The sequence below is a fragment of the Anoplophora glabripennis genome, unplaced genomic scaffold (assembly GCF_000390285.2).
Source record: "Anoplophora glabripennis isolate ALB-LARVAE unplaced genomic scaffold, Agla_2.0 scaffold542, whole genome shotgun sequence".
Taxonomy (NCBI): domain Eukaryota; kingdom Metazoa; phylum Arthropoda; class Insecta; order Coleoptera; family Cerambycidae; genus Anoplophora; species Anoplophora glabripennis.
This window is the reverse complement of record NW_019416642.1, coordinates 161,569-178,280: the sequence shown is the minus strand read 5'-3', so window position 1 is coordinate 178,280 and position 16,712 is coordinate 161,569. Positions and strand designations below refer to the sequence as shown.

At 32.9% G+C, this 16,712-nt stretch overlaps 1 protein-coding gene across 6 annotated transcripts in view; it reads left to right on the top strand.

Moving 5' to 3' along the window:
• LOC108913097 (protein Tob1) overlaps window positions 1-16,712 on the top strand; it is a 67,349-nt gene that overhangs the window by 42,227 nt on the left and 8,410 nt on the right. The window contains exons 1-2 of one of the 6 annotated variants that reach the window (XM_018718569.2): window positions 5,738-5,925; window positions 6,046-6,153. The exons of 4 other annotated variants lie outside the window; for them this stretch is intronic. The gene's annotated coding sequence lies outside the window, so the exon portion shown is untranslated. Of the gene's footprint in view, window positions 1-5,737; window positions 5,926-6,045; window positions 6,154-16,712 lie in introns of those variants that run through there. One more of the 6 variants, XM_018718570.2, reaches the window with a different exon arrangement.

Here is a 16,712-nt window from a genome sequence, read left to right as displayed (position 1 = left end):
CAGGATTTAGTAACTGTAGAGGCTGGAGGCTGTTTTGTTTCCTTGGAGAGTTTAGTCAATTTTTTTGATAATAAGCTAGCCTCTCAGATCTACTCCGAATTTCCATGGTGCCCTTGAATTCCTTCAGAATCTCTGTTCTCTGAACTTCATTCAAAGATCCCTTTCCTTACGATTTTCTTGGATTTGTAAGGTAGTATTTTTGTAATAGCTTAAATGGCTATTTGAGGTATATTAGTCTTGTTTGAGTTAGAAATTACAAACAGTCCCTTTTACTTGAACCCTAAAAATAAATTTTGTATTGTATTATCTTCAAATTATCTTGAATTTCTTCGTAAAATCTCTCATAATTTACTTAAATTTTCTCATAAATCTTCTAAATTGTTTAGACCTCTAAATGTTTTCAATTTTATTTATTTACATTTTGAGCTGCTTCCGTAAGCATACAGAAAATAATAGAATTCGAAATATTTACTCACAATTCCTATTTAATTTAGGTTCTCTAGGACTCCAGACTATACGCCGTTTAAAAACCTTCCTTTTTTCATTTACTTTGTTATTTCTGGAGGCGGAACGAAATTGATATTTGCCCGCCAAAGAAGAGAGGTCATTACACTTACACTTGCCATCGACATTGTGAATAACAGAAAAAAGAACGTTAAGAGTTTCTTTTGAGCCTCTAATTACGAATTTTGATCGTGACATAACAGCTAGGCGAAAACAAGAACTCCATAATGTCCAAAATCCCTTCTCTATTAAAAGCTTGAGCGTTGCAAACAAAAAATCGAAGATTTATAAAGTAATTATCGTAAAAACCTTTCCGTTGCGTTAAATTTTTAATTAAAAAATATGTTTTTATAAGATGGATTTTTATATCGGTATAATTTAATATTTTGTGTACACTGTTGCCCATTAAGAATCAAAATATCTCAGTTTTTTAGCGATTAATCTGCGGTATTTGTTATTTTCATAAATTTGGCTTCTACAATAAGCACACAAATAATTTTTTTCAGTTTAGTTTAATTCATTTATCATTCATCAATTCATTCTGTATGATATAAAACAGTGTAATAGGCTCACCCTGTATATATGTGTCACTTACTTGCCGTCTACTTAATAATTGACGCTTGCGGCCTGTAATTCCATTATGTACATAATTCAGGTGTATTGATTATAGATTTTTAATAGAATTGTATGTGTAGTGTCAAGGTCTAGTCGAACTTTCCCCGTTGGTTGTTACGTTCAGCGAAGACAATGATTCCTATGGAAACTTTATCGATCCCGGTTGGTAATCTGATGTAATAAGCTATTGTCCCGCTGTGTACGTTATTTAAAAGGAAAAAAGAGATAATTTACTTGATTAACTAGAAACATTTAATTGCAAAATATTTCAGTGTTTGATGTGTTCAATGAGATTAAGCTCCACACGTTTTGTAATGTAATATCTTAACCATTACTTCCATGAACCTTTTAGTTTTACTGATATCTACGTCACCAGAGTGCGGATTATCAGTTGTAGCAAATTGGAAATTATTCATTACTATATAAGTGCAATTATAATAATTGCAACAGCGCGCCCAGAGTATGCCACTTGCTCACTTCACTTGGACGACATCCTTTTTTATTATTGTTATTATTATTATTACATAATAGCAAGGACAGAGGCAAAGCCCAATAAAATGTACAAAATGACAGTGACAGCTTTTAAAGTAGTAAAATAAATAGCTAACATAAAAGAAAAAGAACAAATAAGTATGTGAACAGAATACCAAAATAACAATACAAATCACAGCTAACTAGCGGAACAGGCTATAAACCGAACACGAAAATACACTAGGCGCGCACTCACTGTAAAAATTCTGATGACATCCATGCATCCAATCTGTCCTTGAAAGAGTTGACCGATGTGGGTAGTAACAACAGATGAAGATAGGCTATTCCAATGGTAGAACACTCTATTTGGGAAGAAATTTTGACGCAAAGATGTTTTCTCCAGACAATTTAAACTGATGACCACTTTAACGTTCATCCAAATTTAACCTAAATAAGTCTACAAAAGTTAAGCTGTAATGATTTTTTAGAATCTTGTACACTTGGATAAGATCACCACGTAGACGTTTCACAATAGTACAAGTAATTTTCAAATTATCCAAACGGTGATGATATGGAAGTGATCTAAATTTGGGTATCCATTTTGTGAATCTTCTCTGCACGCTCCCTATCAGATTGATATCTTTTACCAGGTAAGGGGACCATATGTTCACACAGTATTCCAGATGACTTATATAATTTTGAGAAGATCTGATCGTTTGAACTCTGGAAACACTTATTTAAAAGATAAGACACGAGGTTGGCTTTTTTCACAACGGTGGAAATAAGTTCAGACCAAGTGAGACTGGAATTGATTACTACGCCCAAATCATTCTGGTTTTCGACAGTTGACCTTGACCGGAAGTATGTTGACTTGGGATTATTTGTACCAATATGTATAACACTTATTTAAATTCAGTGGGATGAGCCAATCATAGCACCAGTGCTCGATGGAAATAATATCATCTTGTAGAGTCTGATGATCTTGCAGTGCATTTCCAAAAATCTTAGTATCATCGGCATACAGTGCATGCTGCGATTTGAGCTTTAGCGAGAGGTCTGCTGCATATACCAAAAATAGGACTGGTCCCAGAACAGAACCTTGTGGTACCCCAGAAAGAACTACTTTGCGATTAGCCAACTACTACTGAAAACGTTCGATTTGTGAGGAAACTGTCTATCCAGGCAAGTAATGGGTCCCGTATTCCATTATGTTCTAATTTGTACAATAGCCTGTTTTTCGGGACTCTATCAAACGCCTTGGCAAAATCAAAATACAGAAGGTCGACTGGAAATCCCTTATCTATCTATAGTGTCCACGAGTTCACAGACGATAAAAGGTTCGTGAAGGTACAACGGCCTGGAAGGAAAACATGCTGTGTATCCAGAGTTTTTACACAGATAGATGTTAAACTTATTGGTCTGTAATTATTTGCATCCAGTTCTTCGCCTTTTTCAGACATGGGTATTACTGATGTAGTAAGCCATATTTTAGGAGGTTGGGCTGTTCTTAAAGAAGTTTGCATTATGAACGAAAGAGGCTTCGCAAGGGCTGTTGCAGAGACCTGGAGAAGAGATAGATAGAGAAGAAATATTGAACTACAGTTACTTGAAAAATTTTAAGTATATTTTCTTGCTTCCAACTTGTCTAAAGAGACTTTTAAGAGCACATATCTAATCGACAACATTTAGCATTATCTGGATTTACGGCAACGTCGATAATTTAAATTGCCGGAATATTTTCTGCGTCTCTCAAAGATAATTCTTATCAGAATTTTGATACCTATAGCAACAACCGATTATTACGCAACAAAAAAAATAAACAGCTGTTTAATCGTAAGTACCATTTGGAAAATATTTTATTTAAAAACTATACTTCTCACTCTAACTACAGGAACTAGTCAACAAGTTGATGACTTGTGCGGAAGAAGGAGCGGCAGATTAATATTATATTATATAATAAAAGTTAAATCATTGTTAAGCCTCAAGATCAAATCTTGGGAGGTTTAGAACCTGAACTTTTTATCGGCGTTATATACAGTCGTTATATTTGTATTTGACATATATCGCACACTAGAACGTAAATAAAGATTATCAAATACATTGTTTTGTTCTTTTTGCAAATTGACTAACAGCGCAATATAATGAGCGTTCTAATGAACATGCAAACTATAGATATGGAGGGTATGTAAAAAATAATTAGTCGCGATCGCCATATTACCTATAAAGAAGTTGTAAATGCAAAATATTTTATTTACTTCCTTTTACTAGCAAATAATATGCACACATTAAAAAAAATATATATTTCTCTGCAAATTTTTCATAAATCTTTCATTTTGGAAGTTGTTTGTGATTTATAATTAAGAAAAAAATAAAGAATATGAATCTAAAGCCACTTGAAATATTTCAAGTATATTTTCTTGCTTCCAACTTGTCTAAAAAGACTTTTAAGAGCACATGTTATCTAATCGGCAACATTTAGCATTATCTGGATTTACGGCAACATCGGTAATTTAAAATTGCCGGTTTATTTTCAGCGTCTCAAAGATAATTCTTATCATAATTTTGATAAAACAACAGCCGATTACTACGCAACAAAAAAAATAAACAGCTCTTTAATCGTGAGTATCATTAGAATGTTCCTTTGGAAAATATTTATCTAAAAAATAATAGTAACAAAAATATATTAACACTGTACTTCTCACCCTAATTACAGGAATTAGTCAACAGTTGATGACTTGTGCGGAACAAGGGGCGGAAGATTAATATTACATTATATAATAAAAGTTAAATCCCCAAGATCAAATCTTGGATGTTTTAAAACCTAAAACTTTTTATCAGCGTTATACAGGGTGGTCCGAATTTTATGCAGGAAACTTCGAGGGTAGATAGATCTCTTTAAAATAATATGTGTTTACCTTATAAGCATAGGTCTGGAACGGCTCCGTTTTAGAGATACAGGGTGTTGAGGTTTTAAAAAATATATATTTTTTTTATATCGCACACTACCTCACAGATGGTGTAGAAAGGAGTGTAAATAATTTTGGTGATGTGCTTACAAATTGCACTTACTTCTAAACATAAACAAATATTCTTGTAATATTATCGTTAGAAGTGTCTGCCGCAAGGGGATTGTATTGGTATGAATAACTTGAGAACGGCGATTTTTAGGGAAAAAATTAGTCACCTTTTTACGTATTTTTTGCATTAAATTATAAATCATTTACAATGACATGTAAAAAATGCAGTGGCGTAGGTTTTTTTGTAAAGAAGGAGGTGACCCCTGTCCAGTTGTACACCACTGGTTGAACCTTTAAAGCTCATATTTCAGGGAATATAAGGCCTACTGTCATACATTATATGTACCAAATTTTATTGAGATCGGTTAATAGATTCCGGATATAAACAAAAAATCAATTTTTTTTTGACAACTTCAACACCCTGTATCTCAAACGGTGCCGTTCCAGACCTATGTTTATAAGGCAAACACATATTATTTTAAAGAGATCTATCTACCCTCGAAGTTTCCTGCATAAAATTCGGACCACCCTGTATACAGTCGTTATATTTGTATTTGGCATATATCGCACACTAGAAGGTAAATAAAGATTATTAAATAAATTGTTTTGTTCTTTTTGCAAATTGACCAACAACGCAATATAATGAGCATTCTAATGAACATGCAAACTATCGATATGGAGGTATAGGTATGTAAAAAATTGATCGCTATATTAGGTACCTATAATGCAGTTGTAAATAGTTTAAAATATTTTATTTACTTACTTTTACTGGCAAGCAATATGAACACATTAAAGAAGATATTTATCTGCAAAGATTTCATAAATATTTCATTATGGAAGTTGTTTATGATCTATAATTAAGAAAAAATAAACAATATTAAAATATTCGAGTCTGAAAATACCGGAGAAATCTGTTGTGAGAAATTTTTAGGAAAAATTATTAATTTAGGTAGTCGTGGTGTCATTATAATTGGTTGTAACTATTTCTGATTTTGAAGTCATTTCTTGGGCACCCCGTACATGTTATTTAATTCAAATTTTGTCCAGATCTTTCCAAAGAGATTATCTAGAAAACAAGTTGAGTGCGGTATATATAGCTGCTTCGCTATGCGTTGATTTTAGTTGATCTTTTACATAGCGAAGATAACATTGTGACACACAAACCAGTATTTATAAATATCCCCAAGTTGCCATTGTCAATTTAGCCAATAAAGTATCTACAAAGTATAAGTGTTAAAGTATTATTAGTAGTGCCCTGGTGTCCACTTTTTTCGATTCTGAATTTGGGAGGTACTAATTTTGAGGGAGAATTTCAACGGTAAGGGATACAATAGCAAGTATTTGTTGTCTAATGGTAATTTAGTGACGTCAACCGTTATCTCTATCTACAATGTCAATAAAATATCATGAGACTGTTATCTGTCGTATTTCGTTCAAGGTTATTCGGTATTCAGTACTAAAAAAACTGTCAGACAAGTGTCACGCGAAAGTGTGAAGTCAGCTACAAAGGTTGTGAAGAAGGAATTGATCTTTGATCAATTTTAAGGTACAGAAATTAATGTATTTTATTTAGTATTAGTACGTCATTTTGAATCTGTAGCTTTATTATGAAAAAAGTTCAAAATTTTAATGTTTTGCTTGAATATATGAGGAATAGTTCGAAAAGTTGAAACGGTGAAATTATTGTTCAATTTTAGGGTTAGGTACTGTCTAATTGTAAGCCCCTCTTATAAAGTTACAGCATCTTTTAAGTAGGAGTAATTTTTTTTAATTTTCTCAAAAATTAGGGAAACGTTTTGGCATGACCATAGTATAATGTATGTCCCATTTTCTGATGCTCTACAAAAAACTGTTATATGCTATACTATTTGTCTTTTTATTTCTGAAAAAATCGAAACAAAACTTAATTTTTTAAAAGCTATATCAATGTAGAAACTTCCATATGTAGAACTTAAGTGTATTTCCATAGTTTTCCAATAAAAAATAATTATACTTCATTTTTTTTATTAAATAACTAAAGCTATAACTACTTTTAACAACTTGTAAACATCTTTTCAGAACAAATCGATACCTAAACAAATATGTAATCATAATAATTTTCCATTCTATTTATAGAAAATAAAAAACTGTTAATAGTGCTGCATTATCAAAGAGATATTGCTTTCTTGAGATTTACTGGTACGTCCAATTTTTTTATCTTTGAATTATATAGACCTTTTCGAGTACTTATCAAACTGCATAAATGTTTCAAGATGTCAACAATCAACTTTTCACCAATCTCTTAATCTTCTATATACAGGGTGATTCATTATCAATGGGAAAATCGAAAGCTGCAACGTGAAATGGTGACCGTTGACGCAAACATGCCTTATCCGAAAGTTGATAGTTTCTGAAATTCAGGGTGTTGAAAGTTAAAATTTTAAATCGTGCGGTTATTCTGAAAATATGTAGGTTAGGATCTTTTTTTAGGCAACGAATAAAATGTGTGTTAGAATTTCAGCGTAGCTCATAGAGGGCGCCACTTACGACCAATTTTACTGAAAATTTAGTTAACAATTGTTTACCCTGTATGTCTAACATGAAACTTGATTCAAAACCTGAAAGAGCATCATTTTCCCATTAATTATGTATTCTTGTTCATTTCGGTATCTCGATCCGTTTTTGAGAAAAATCGAATAAATGAGCGAAAAAAGAAGAAACATGTACAGGGTCATTTACATAACATTCCACACCCCTAAAGGGGGCATATAAAGGAAAACTTGACTGTTACATTTCGAAGATATAGTTTTATCTACGTTTTAATGGATCACCCAGTATTTCTATCTTTTTTCTCGATTCCTCTCTCTTTCTTGATTTATTTAAACTATGGTTTGATAATACGAAAAATTAATAGCGAAACTAACCAAGTGTTTCTACATGTTATTACAACAATTAACAATAAAACAAATGAAATACGTAATAATGATTTAAAGTAATTGTTCGAAGAATCTACCGTTGACACTGATACACTTTACACAACGTTTTCTGAGAAATCTTCGAGTTTGAAACGACATAATATGATAGATTGCGTCTGACTTCGGTTGTATTCTTTGCCATGACTCTTCAAGCGAACCGATAGATTCTTTGTAAACTTTCATTCGAGACCAAATAGAAAAATTAAGAGGATTGAAGTCCGGACTTCTGGGTGGCCAAGCAAAAATGTTTCCACATTCAATTCAGCGGTCTGGAAAAACTGCATCTAAATATGCACACACTGGCCGAGAAAATTGCGGTGTAGCTACGTCGTGCATGAACTACATGTCTCTTCTTAAATAAAGTGGAACTTCTTCAAGCCGTGGAAGCATTTCTGCTTGGCCACCCAGAAGTCCGGACTTCAATCCTCTTGATTTTTCTATTTGGTCTCGAATGTAACTTCAAACTCGAACTCTCAGAAAACGTTGTGTAAAATGTACTGACACACTTTACACAATTACTTTAAATCATTATTACGTACTTCATTTGTTGTACTGTCAATTGTTGTAATAACATGAAGAAACATTTAGTTTGTTTTGCTTTTAATTTCAAATTAGCACCAAGTAAACTGATAATGAAACTTTCAAGCACACAATTCATTGTATAAAGCTATTATGTATGACAAAAACATGAAACGCTTTGCCAAGAAACGGAATCCAAATTCTATTTATTAAAATAAAAAACTGGCAGATAAGCATCGGACCGGCCGTGTAAACAGTCAGAGCATTTAAAAAATATAATCCAGCATTCCTTGGCAAACAGCTGAATGAGTCATGTGCTCGCTGGCAGGTATCTAGATTTGGCAAAGTGCTGTTCGATTTGTTTCCTGACGCGCCACCAAATCGCGCATTGCGGCCATACATTAGGGTTTTCTCAATCAATAGGTTACTAGTAGTACTAGCTTTCCGTCAAAAGCGGCTAATTTTAGAACGCCGCTTACTTCGCATCGGGTTTTTCTAGGAAAGTACGTCAAATTATTATTTATGCCCGAATTTTCAATGGATTACGCACGGATCCGTTTACACACATAAAAATAACGCTGAATCGCAAAGTTAACATGGGTGCTGTTTGTCAGCTTTCCTTTTCGATATGTCGCCTCATTAGTGCCAAAACTTAAGCCGATAAATGAGCGAAAAAAGACGAAGCATGTACAGGGTCATTCACATAACATTCCACACCCCTAAAGGAAAAATTGACTGTTACATTTCGAAGATATACTTTTGTTTACTTTTTAATGCATCACCCAATATTTCTATATTTTTTTTTTCAATTCCCCTCTCTTTCCTGATTTATTTACGGTTCCTGCATATAGTCAAGATTGCCATGGAACCACCGCGTAGGTAAGTTTCCTGCTGTTAACTTTATTAAACAAATCTGCAAATTCTCTTTGATTCCAAGGCAATCTTGGCTTTCTCCATTGTGGAGGGTCAATAAATAAACCAAACCATTGTACAAACTGTCAAAGCACATATACATATAAGCAGAAAAAGGAGAGGAATCCAATAAGCGACAAATAAACAAAAGAAAAACAAAAGTTTGGTTTATCTCATCGAAAAGCTGTTGCTTTTCGATGTTTTTTATATGTCTTTGACATCACAATATTATTTATTTTGGTATTTGCCATTTTTATCCTATAATAAAAAAGAAAACAAATAACAAAGAAATATAGGTCGCTTAGAAATTAATAGTTTCAAACTATGAGCTTCAAATTATAATAGTGATTCTACCCATAAGAACCAGGGTATGAGTTTGTATGACACTGTTTGGGGAAGTCAAATCAACGTAGTTGCATAACCTTAAAGTATTTTTTTTAATTGATAATAATTTGCCATAACTTTTTTGTAGTTGCAATAATAAAATTTGGTAGGCTTATTGTTGCTAACAAATTGAAGGCACAAATAAGCTCTAAAGTGCATAAATTGTACTTATTGGTTTTTCAAAAGTTAAACATTAATCTTCTTGTTAAGAGAGCATTAAAGAACCTTACAAAAGAGGTATCCTTGTTCTAAATCGATAGCCATTTCCAAGAAAAAAGTATTTCATATTTTATGGCCGTTTTCAAAATCCTGGTGAATTATCACTACTATTTTTTAAATTCCACAATTTTTATAAATGAATCGGTTAATTAGAAATCATTACTTGACAAATTTCAATGTTTACACATAATGCGAATAAAAAAAGATATATTTTTTGAAATCCTGCTTCATTTATATTGAAAAGAGCAAAATTGTGATTGCTGTTAAGGGCCGAATTAATTTTATTTTCGAAAACGATTAATATTATCTAGTTTTATCGAATTAAGAGAAAAACACTTTTTTGTGGACATGATTTATGATTATGATTATATACTGGGTGATTCAGTTTGATACTCGCGGCCTCGTATCACTTTTATTTTAACAAATAGCTATAACAAACCCTATATATTTTTAAATCGCCGCTCAAACTCTATCAAATGACATCATTAGATCGTCTTCATGGTAGCATATGTCAAAATTGCTATAGTCAACTGTTTTTGTTCAAATGACGCACTGTATATTTTCTTATCAATTCTGGAAGATATTCTTTTTCTGCGTTCAGCTATGTAAGGAAATCTATAGTTTCATTAGAAATATTGCTAGAAAAACAGCAAATATGATTAACCTTACTTTTCGTAGCTTTGTTCTGAAAAATGATAGCCAGATGCGGAAACAAGCTAGGTACTATGTTTTTTAAAGTAACATATTTTCTTTTTAATACGATAATAATATAACAATTTAAAACAATACTTATTTCAAATGACCTCCATTTGCTTCAAACAAAGAATTGCTCTGTTTATCAACCCTCTCTAGAAACACATTCTAGTGTTTCTTCATTCTACTCTTATTCTGTTTTTAAGGTCGTCAATATCATTTAGGTAAGGCCAAAGAAAGAAATCTATAGGAGTGAGATCCGAAGATCTAGCAAGCCATTTAACATCTTTATCGAATGTTGTTCATCTCTTGCCCTTCTGGGTTTAAAAACTCTTATTTTCTATTGAAAACTTCCATCTGCCGCCAAATTCCTGGCTAACTTTCCGAAAATTTTATCTGAAGGAAGTTGTCACTGCGGAAACGATGTTGTTATAAACACCTAGCAGCTTTAGCGTTTTTACGGCCCTCTCCATAAATTAAAATCATAACTAGTTTTTCTTGGTTATATGGAATAGGTAGGTACAAAATGTCAATTATTTTGACAAACCGTTATTTAGAAACGTCAAAGTTCTGTTGTGCTATTTACTATTACTAGGCTACTAGGACAGGTATATACATTGGAATCTATATGTTAAACTTGATAAAGCAAAGAATAAGGCTACGTTAGGAATAAGTTAGGGCTAGACTTTTTTTCTCACAGTTTCCGGACATTATGTAGGTAGGTGTAATTAAAACAAATATATTTTTAAGAATAAACGATATGGGAAGATGTATATTCATATTTCATATTACAAATTTCACGCAAAAATGCCACTTTAACTTAATTGATACATTTGAAAATACAATTGCTGTGGGTTCTCAATACCTTCGTCGCCTTTCACAGTCTTTCGAAAATTAGAAAAACTGTATAGGGAACTAACTGATAAAAAAGTCAAACAAAGATAAAACCCGTAACTACGTCATATAATCATCTATCTCAACGTGGGACAAACAATGAATGAGACCATGACGACAATAGTAAATTACTATTTTGCTTTATTGTGTAGTGTACGTGTCTAAAAATATCAGTTAACATAGAAGTTGCCCATTGCGAATGGACTATACATTTTATTCTCTGCGGTTTCGTCTTCATTTTTTTTAACTGCCGACTGCACATTTAGGTTGCCGGCACATTCGTCTTGCTAAACACCAAAATTTATGTGCCCCTCTTCATAAATTGGAACGCAATCTGCACGGCGGCGCTTGTAAAAATCTGGGTCACATCCGAAAATATCTCCAGCCGAAAAATATTTCGGAATCCATCATATCGTATTCCTCGAGTCGATCCCATTCCAGCAGGATGATGAGTTAAATCCATCAAGTTCTGACGTCCCATCATAAGGGAAACCAAAAAAAATCGGTCATAAAAATAGATATTGCCTGGAACATATGCAGAATTATTTTCGTCGCAACAAAGACTTTGAGGGTAATATCGAGGTTGTGTAGGAACGGATTTAAGGCAGGAAAAAAGGAATATTAAAGTTGAACTCTATAAAAACTGTATGAAATGTTCCAAATAAGTCCCAAAATATTAACCACTTATTTAATAGCTCATTATTTACCTAAACTGAGCGATTTTTGATATAGATTGCAAGATCGTGCATAAATTTTGTCTGCGGTATCGTTTTATATCACATATTATGTTTTCCTGTAATTTATCTCAGATAAAATTATTCACAACCAAGACAAATATCACACATAACACTTAAAACGTCTCAATGTGTAATAGAACTACAATAGACTATAAAATGTAATAAAGGCATAAAAACTTGTGATTACTACAGTTTTTGGTACTACAGGGTGTCCCATAAGCACATGATCAAAAAGGTACTGCTACATTCTTTGGCTCAAAAGAAGACGATTTGACCAAACTTCCATAAAGAAAAAATGTCTGGTTCCTCTGCTATCGACTGTCAAAGTTCTTGTAAAAAAATATGTTTTTTGTAATATCTGGAGAATGTTACGATGGATTTTAATGAAACTTGCTGTGGACTTGTTCCTAAGTAAGACTCATGTTTTGATGAAGCAACCGCGTCCATCCGCCTTGGGCTAGTGGTAAACTCTTGAGTGTCATGGTGCAAGAATTACCAGAACTTTTTATTTGGTCGCTGGAATTAATTCATTTTATTTTTATTGATGCATCAGTCCTTTTTCAAGATGTTCGTGCTCTTGGTAAAATCTTGTAGCATTCATAGTTTTTACACAAAATTTTTTTTCAATTTTAGACAATCATTATCACTAGTACTCAAGTACAACAAATACTCACTACAGTCACTATTATCGTAGTAAGTATCTTGGTAAAATCTTGTGGCATTCATAGTTTTTACGCAATAAATGTTTTCTGTTTCGTTGCGACTTAACAATTTTAGATGTATCGCAGTAAATCTGCTCTTTTACAAGGAGCAGCTTTCTCTAATAATAATTGCCAATTCTTTTAACCTAGGATATCAATATTGAAAGTAAAATGGTCGTAATTTTAAAGTATGTCGCAATGCGATGGATTGAATATCATTTTACTGCATTAGATTTATTTTTTTGTTAACACAAAAAATGTGAAGACATAGGTATTTAGGAAAGACATAATTCTTTTTATTGAAACTGGATGATAGTTACATAAATACGATAGATGATGGTGGAATTACAAGACATGTTCGATATGCTTCCTATTTTCTTGGATGCATTGCTGGATCCTTCGATTGAATTTGAATTGAGTCCTCCTTAACATTTTTGGATCATTCCGTATTACGTGTGCCTTGGTTTGAATCCTACGCAATAATTCTTCCTGGGATTCCACAGAAGTAGCGTAAACTTTATTTTTCAAGGCTCCCCATAGAAAAAAATCTAATGGCGTTAAGCCGGGGGACCTGGGGGGCCATTCGGCAGGAACATCTCTCCCTCTTCTTCCGATCGACTTGTGTGGAAAAGTATTATTTAAATGTGCAGTTATATTTGCACTAAAGTGCAGAGGATCACAATCGTGCATAAACTATATCCGAGCACGAAGATCGAGAGGGACATCTTCCATTAGAAACGGAAAGGTATTCGTCAGAAAATTGAAATAATTTTCGCTATTCAAGCGGCGCAGCATGGCATAAGGACCCAGAAGGATGTCACCGATGATCCCAGCTCAAACATTTATTGGAAATTCCACCTGAAAGTGGTTAATAACAGTAATTTTTTATAAGGTATTTTCCACGTGTAGTTGGTAATTAAAATTGTACAAATTTTTGTACTTTAAGTCATTTTCTGGACAGGTTTATAGCGGCAGAATGTGTTTTATTATCGTCACCTAAAAAAAATTTTTAGANTTCCACCTGAGAGGTTAATAACAGTAATTGTTTATAAGGTATTTTTCACGTGTAGTTGGTAATTAAAATTGTACAAATTTTTGTACTTTAAGTCATTTTCTGGACAGGTTTATAGCGGCAGAATGTGTTTTATTATCGTCACCTAAAAAAAATTTTTAGAATTTAATTTGTCCCTTCTGATATTTTGGACATCCTATATGCGACAAATGTTTAACGGAGAAGAAAAAACTAAATTTATTCCAACAATCACCGTTTCTAAGATAACTATCTACTATAAATTGCCGAACATAAACTCCAACTATTTTATGATAAAGTCCCTTATACATTTCGTCTCGTGAAACAGAATACGTCGCAGTCCGGTTGGCTGTAATAACCGAGATAGCAAAGCGAAATTTGAACCGCGCCATATGCCCCCATCTCCCAGCATCAGATCCATCAACACCCAACGTTCCTTCAAACAGAACGAGCAGAACTTCAAATAGAGAAATAAACGTTTTCGTCTCAAATTCCTCCCTCGGATCCTATCTTGCTTTTGGGTCCTGCAAGCCCGCAGGAGCCCTGCGTGGAGAAACGATCAATATTACGCAGCTTAACGTTGGAATTGTGACAAATTTGAAACTGGGTCGCATGCTGCCATAGTCTCGCTGGTGGAGAGCACCCATTAGGCGGATGTGGAAGTGTATCCTAAGGGAACACCATCAATTTTGCTGAGAGTGGGCGCATTTGGTCCTGCAAAATAGATAAGGGCCATTTTTTACTGCTGGGATGACGCGCAACGCGTATACAGACTCTCTCAGATCAAACGTATACATACATACGCGACGCCGACGGTAAAAGACAAAAAAAAGCACTTTTTCCATTTTTTTAACTTGTTTCTTGTTAAATACCAATTGATGAAAACATATTGAATCTATTTCAGTAGTTTCATTTTCACTTTTTACAATTACCTAGGTACATATCATTGGAGGAGTATTAAGGACGAGCGGAGAGTATGCCTATGTTTATACACGGGAGTCTTGTTGCAGTACCAACCTTACATAAATTAATTTCAGCGAACTAAGTATGCTATTTAGAATGAAATTTATACAACACATATTAGCTTGCATATTTTTTTCGTGTTTAATACACGTCAGTTCACTTTTTATTTGAATAAAAGCGTCTATTTATTCATTACGAACTTGTAAAATTATGGATGAAATCTGGCAACATTGCCATGGCGTGGTGGTAAAAGTTGGGTCAACTCATTACTGTCAACTTTGCGCGAATTCCGTAAACATGAATGAACAACCAAAGTACAAAGGAAAAGTAATGACTGAAAAGTATAAAATGAGTGTAAAACAGAATGTGGATTGATGAGAAAAAAATAAAATGTACAAACCGAGAATCCATATGATAACTATCAAGAAGTTCAATGTATGATAGTGAGACGTCGACTTGTCAAATTGAAGATTATGACATAACAACTAAGCTGTTCGTTTTGCAAAGAGATCCTTTCAATTTTTGTTTCAAATTGCTAGTATATTGCTTTAGATCACGAAAAATTTATTTAATATTAATTATTACTACATATATTTTCGACTGGAATAATTTTATAATCTATAATTGAGCTATTCAAATATAACGCATCAGTCCAAGCATTAAATACAGCGTACAGTGTTGCCATATTTCCTTTCATTGGATCAGATGTTTGTTCAAATTTGTCAAAACGTTATCTATTCATTCCATTATCTCAATAATTACATTGTAAGTGCATATTTTTATTGCCTTAAAATGTTTAGTAATATTTAATTCTTTAATTACAATTTTATTTTCCCGATCCTAACCATTTTTAAGAGCAATATTCACGTTTGATTAAAGTTTTTTCCCAACTCCCATAAGAGCCTGTGTAAAAGAGCATAATTTTTAAATTCATTTTTCAAAAAAACTACGTTGTCAATCGATCTGATATTTTTACACAAGTCAGTTATAGCATATTTATTAACAGATATCAATTGCTTTGAAAACATTCTTACCATTTTTCTTTTGGTATCGAACCTCCTTAAGTTAATTTCGTACTTAAAGATAAATTAAGACATTAATTTTACATTTATGTTCCCTACTACAGAAAATCCAACAGATACAAAGGCGTTTGTTGTTTTGTCAAGTTGTCAAAATTAAATTGATTGAAGAAAAATATGTTGATATTTCATGGTTTCATGGTAAAACTAACGTTACAAACGTTTGTCCTTGGTCATTGATTGGGTACTACAGCATTGAAAATGTTTTTAAACATTAAACTTATTTTTCTAGAGATTATCGTAAAACAAAAAAAATGCACACACTAATTACTGTTAACCTAGAGAAAAATTAGAATTTCTGAAATAGAACCATTAAAAAAATTAAAATAAACGCATTTCAATGATGCTTACATATCAACCTACGTAATTGTAAAAGCATTTTTATTTGAACTCATTTCGCTGTTTTTAATGAACAAATTCCATTTTTAGGAAAGCGAAACATTAGGTCATCATTCAAATGAATACAAATGACTTCCTTACTAAACTAGGTTTAACTTTTGGCAGCGAATACACTAAACGACTTATACAAATGTACAACGAAAAATACTATGTTAGAGTTACAAATAAATATACGTCATTTCAACACCTAGTCAGAATTAAGGAATTAATGACATGTTTGTTGCAAAAAGACACTGCGTCACTGTATTTTAACACACTTCTAACCTTCAAACCCCAGCTAACTCAAATAGCTACCTATGTCAAAGCTTCATTCGAATACATTTGGTTGCCTATATGCAGAAGAGAATGTGAATTTGAAATCGATGATTTCAATTCGGTCACATTTAAAATGTAATGGATAATTCTGCAATATCCAAGTTTCCACGGAGTGGAAATAGAACAAATACACTATAGATATAGCTAAAATTTTATTAAATAAGTCTTTTGAGCCCTATAAACAAGAAATAATATGCCATAGGAAAAAATCATTTTCCTTTTTAATGTTCTACCAACTCCTTAATCTATGATTTCCCGTGCACTCTAGGAATTCCCATTTTTTACCCCTTCTCTACCAGCATTCTA